Raw genomic sequence first — 5585 nt, 5'->3', positions numbered from 1 at the left:
TAAACTCTCCACATCCATCTCAAACTCATATAATTAGTCAGTTGCTTTAGATTAAGATACATTTTAATCCCAGAAACACTAACAAAGCTGTTTATAGGCTCTAGGCAATGTTTTCTTGGTTTTAGCCTGTTTTGGGACAAAATGGGTATAAGTGGCTTTTAAACTCTCCACATCAATCTCAAACTATTATAATTAGTCATTTGCATTGGATTAAGACATATTTTAACCCCAGAAACACTAACATAGCTGTTTGGTGCTTCTCAGCAATGTTTTCTTGGTTTTAGCCTGTTTTGGGACAAAATGGGTATAAGTGGCTTTTAAACTCTCCACATCAATCTCAAACTCTTATAATTAGTCAGTTGCATTGGATTAAGACACATTTTAACCCTAGAAACACTAACAAAGCTGTTTACAGATTCTAAGCAATGTTTTCTTTATTTTAGCCTGTTTTGGGACAAAATGTGTATAAGTGGCTTCTAAACTCTCCACATCAATCTCATATTAGAGAGGAAAAAGAGAATAAGAACCTAAGGAGTATGTCAAGAAGACAAGGCTGTGCTTCAAGCTACTTTAAGGAGAACCTAAGGAGAATGTTTAAGGAACTTTAACACTCAACTAGGCTCGTGAATGTCCAAGCTTAACCTCAAATATCTCTACACTTAAGCTTGAGGGGGAGTATTAGACTTGATGGAAGAAGTAACAAAGGAGTAGAATGATATCAAGGCTCCATCTAGGCTTCAAGTATCGTAAAGGTCCGAATTGGTGTCCAATGAAGGCCCAAGATGATTCTACTCTTACTAAAGCTAAGTCAGAAGAAGATAAAAGAATCTAGAAAGCCCATCTAAGGCCATGAAAGAATGAGAGGGAAAGATGTTGAATAAGTCAAAGGAAGGCAAGTGGGAGCTGGGCGTTGGGAGTGGTCCCCTACACTCCTTGGGCGCTCATGTGGACAAAGAGACGTCGGGAGTGGTCTCCTACACTCCTTTGGGCGCTCATGAAGCTCCCCCTCTCTCCTCATGTCACTTTCACTCTTTGTCTTATGTTTACAATTCAAAACTCTTTCCTTGCCTATATATAAAGGCTTTGTGACTACTTTGTAACACACACATATTGAATACAAGTATTTCCTCTATCTAATTTATTACTCTCTTCTCTCTACATATGCTTAACTAATAATTATAATGTACATTAGTTAGAGAGTGATGTGTTAGAGGCTGTCCTTAAGGACAACCTAATACTTGTTAAATACACTCTAAACTCTTCTTTATTTAGTAGTTAATCTCTAGTGTATCTAGTGAATTCCATCACAAGTTGATGGCTTGTTCACCTTAGAAATGAGTTCTCTTTTGTGTGGGTAAAGGGGGAATCAATCACTAAGTGATTGTTTACTCTATCTTGTGAGCTTTGTCTCATAAAACCAACATGGTATCAGAGCCTAGTTGCTCTCTTGGTTCCTTAATAACTCATTTCTAATGTTTGCTATTTTTCTTTATTGTCTTAACTCTTAAAGATCTTTTCTTTCACATCTTGTTGTTGCAAGCTTGTGTTCTTGGTCTTGTTGGTATGCCCAAATCCAAGCTTGAGGAGGGGAAAGATCTAGTTTTTGCATCACCATTTAGCTTAGTCAAATAGATTAAAGCTTGTTATAAAGATGCATCTTTGTAACCAATTGACAAATGGTTGTTCCATAGGTTCATTTATTTTTATTTTGCAGTTGACCACGAAAATCATCTTCAATATGATATTTTGTGAGTCTTGTTCAGTTAAAACTATCGAAAATCACTTGTTCATGTGTTATTTCATGGGTTAAGTTGCTCAAGACATATGTCTTATGTCTTTACTGTTGGATAAACTAATTGTCCAAATGGTCCATAAGTTTCAGCCATTAAAGCACCAAATTCTCAATGACTATTGGATGCTCTTGGTTGTTAAAGCTTCCGCAAAACTCAAGAAAACAGAGCAGAACTCTGTCCATTTGAACTCTTGAGCAAACTCTCTATTCTCTACTCTCTATACTCCTAATACTCTTGCTTTAATACTCTATATTCTCTGGTTACTTATTCTTGGTTACTTATACTCTCTATTCTCTGGTTACTTATTCTTGGTTACTTATTCTCTAAATTCTCATTTTATTTTGAGTAATTTACTCTATTCTCTAATCTCTCACCATCTCTTTTTTAGAATCTGTCTTAATCTCAAACAGGTTCATTCTTTAAAGATGGTGAGGTTGTTGGCACATCACAATGCTTGGAAGTTAGAACCAATGGCCATCAAGCTGGTAGAAGGTGATGAATCAGCTCCAAAAGCATGTGTGGTAGTGTAAAAGTTGTTAAGAGCTGATTGAATGTGCACTAGTTAAGATCCTCTAGGCACAAGGTTTCAAGACTCAAATACATGGTCCAAGCCATGACCAAGTCAAGAGAGTGGTCCCAAAGATGATTCAAATGATATCTCTAATTTAAAAAGGCTACCTTCTAAACTCTACATTTTAAATTATTTAAATTCATCTTATTTCAAGTTTTGTTCAATTTGAATTTCAAGTTTGAATTTATTTAATTCTATATTTATCTAAAAATATTTTATTTTGTTTTTAAAATAATTTTAAAATTATTTTAAATTCGTTTTAAATATTTTCTTAACATAAATATAGTATTTAAGGAGAAAAAAAACCATTACCTTATTTATCTTAATTCTTTCAATTGGTTTCTCAAGTTTTATTTAGTGTTTTCTTAAACCCCACTACATATACTTTAAATTTTTTCTTTAAATCTCATGATGAAGGTTTAAAGGAGAAGAGGCATGTGTGGACATTCTCATGAGAAACACAAGATAAAGCAAAGAGATCCATAAAGAGGAGAAATCAAGTCATGAAGGACTAAATAAGGGAATGGAAACACTTAAGAGGAAGGAGCCAACTCTCATTCTAGTTACTCTACTCTCGGCAACAAGAAAATCTCTGCCGAAGCGTCTCAAAGATCGACACATACGAAGGTCTTCTACGGTTATTCAGCTTCCGCGTTCTTCATAAAACCTGTAGACAATTGAGTTGTCTGTCCACTGGAGGTGCGATCATCCCAATCGGAGCAACCGTTCACGAGTTATGCTCGTTTGAGTGGAGATATATCAGTCTGGCGCGACTGAATAAGCACTCGACCATTGAGAGAAGTTGAGGGTCGAGTGGCCATTGAATGGACAAGAACAAAGCTGAAAAAGAAGCTACATTGAAGTGCTTACTGGAATGATTGGTCCATTGTTTGAGCTGAAGTAGGGTTTACACAAACCTACAAGATTGGTTCTCATTAACCATTGAAGCCAATCTTGAGGGGGAGAAATGTGTAAACTACCCTTATGGAGCTATAGAAGCAGTTTGAGGCAATTATGCTTCAAATAAATGTTGGATTGGGATCAAGAAGTCATCAAACATAAAGAGGAGACCCATGGGGAGAAACTCAAGTGGTGGTGCAAAGATTGTCTCAACCAACACATTTCAACAAGAGATCAAAGGCTATCTCTAAACCCTTAACTCTTTCAATATATTTAATTCATTAACCACATTTTAATCAGATTAGTCATGCATTGAAGTGAATTTGTCATGCTTAGAATCTGAATTTGGAAAACATTTTTTTTAGGTTGTGGTTTTAGAGAATTTTCTTGTATTAAATCAGATTATTAATATTTAATTTGTCATGTTTAAAGTTTAATTTTAGAAATTAAATTCATGATTAAAATCTGAAATTTATCTTGTTGAATTATGAGTTTATAAACTGACTATTAAACCGGATTTAGGATGATTTGAAATTGAATTTGCATGTTTGAAATTTGAGTTTTTAGTCATGTGTTAAACTGAATTTAGACCTAGTAAAACCTAGTGCATGCTTAATGTTATTTTTATGATAAACATACTTAAGATCTTTCTTTACATATTTTGCTGAAGGTGTTAAAGAAAAGAAAGCCACATGGAAGCTAGATGACAAGAAGAGAAGCAATGGGAAGAATTCCAAGCAAGAAGACAAAGCTATCCCACATTCAAACCATGGCCATAGCTACATCATTCAACCATGAAGGCTATACTCTTTTTCCCTTGGCAAAGTTTTATCCCAAGTGGTTTTCTTTGCTAAGGTTTTTAATGAGGTAGTTCTTTGTGTGTTGCAAGCTTGGTCTTTGGTTCCCACCGCCCAAGCTTGAGGGGGAGTATTAGAGAGGAAAAAGAGAATAAGAACCTAAGGAGTATGTCAAGAAGACAAGGCTGTGCTTCAAGCTACTTTAAGGAGAACCTAAGGAGAATGTTTAAGGAACTTTAACACTCAACTAGGCTCGTGAATGTCCAAGCTTAACCTCAAATATCTCTACACTTAAGCTTGAGGGGGAGTATTAGACTTGATGGAAGAAGTAACAAAGGAGTAGAATGATATCAAGGCTCCATCTAGGCTTCAAGTATCGTAAAGGTCCGAATTGGTGTCCAATGAAGGCCCAAGATGATTCTACTCTTACTAAAGCTAAGTCAGAAGAAGATAAAAGAATCTAGAAAGCCCATCTAAGGCCATGAAAGAATGAGAGGGAAAGATGTTGAATAAGTCAAAGGAAGGCAAGTGGGAGCTGGGCGTTGGGAGTGGTCCCCTACACTCCTTGGGCGCTCATGTGGACAAAGAGACGTCGGGAGTGGTCTCCTACACTCCTTTGGGCGCTCATGAAGCTCCCCCTCTCTCCTCATGTCACTTTCACTCTTTGTCTTATGTTTACAATTCAAAACTCTTTCCTTGCCTATATATAAAGGCTTTGTGACTACTTTGTAACACACACATATTGAATACAAGTATTTCCTCTATCTAATTTATTACTCTCTTCTCTCTACATATGCTTAACTAATAATTATAATGTACATTAGTTAGAGAGTGATGTGTTAGAGGCTGTCCTTAAGGACAACCTAATACTTGTTAAATACACTCTAAACTCTTCTTTATTTAGTAGTTAATCTCTAGTGTATCTAGTGAATTCCATCACAAGTTGATGGCTTGTTCACCTTAGAAATGAGTTCTCTTTTGTGTGGGTAAAGGGGGAATCAATCACTAAGTGATTGTTTACTCTATCTTGTGAGCTTTGTCTCATAAAACCAACATCTCAAACTCTTATAATTAGTCAGTTGCATTGGATTAAGACACATTTTAACCGCAGAAACACTAACATAGCTGTTTAGAGCTTCTAAGCAATGTTTTTTTTGGTTTTAGCCTGTTTTGGGACAAAATGGGTATAAGTGGCTTTTAAACTCTCCACATCTATCTAAAACTCTTATAATTAGATAGTTGCATTGGAATAAGACACATTTTAACCCCAGAAACACTAACATAGCTGTTTAGTACCTTCTAAGCAATGTTTTCTTGGTTTTAACCTGTTTTGGGACTAAATGGGTATAAGTGGCTTTTAAACTATCCACATCCATCTCAAACTCATATAATTAGTCAGTTGCTTTGGATTAAGATACATTTTAATCCCAGAAACACTAACAAAGCTGTTTATAGCTTCTAGGCAATGTTTTCTTGGTTTTAGCCTGTTTTGGGACAAAATGGGTATAAGTGGCTTTTAAACTC

The 5585-nt window shown here is 35.7% G+C and overlaps 1 long non-coding RNA gene across 1 annotated transcript; it reads left to right on the top strand.

Annotated features, from left to right (window-relative positions):
- The first annotated feature begins 1098 nt into the window (after positions 1 to 1098).
- LOC104764929 (uncharacterized) lies at positions 1099 to 4830 on the top strand. Its single transcript, XR_763815.2, has 2 exons — positions 1099 to 2285; positions 2782 to 4830. It is a non-coding gene; the product is annotated as an uncharacterized LOC104764929 (long non-coding RNA).
- The last annotated feature ends 755 nt before the right edge of the window (positions 4831 to 5585 follow it).

This window comes from Camelina sativa, chromosome 5, assembly GCF_030686135.1.
Source record: "Camelina sativa cultivar CO46 ecotype springtype chromosome 5, ASM3068613v1".
NCBI lineage: Eukaryota > Viridiplantae > Streptophyta > Magnoliopsida > Brassicales > Brassicaceae > Camelina > Camelina sativa.
This window is presented reverse-complemented; position numbering and strand designations above follow the sequence as displayed.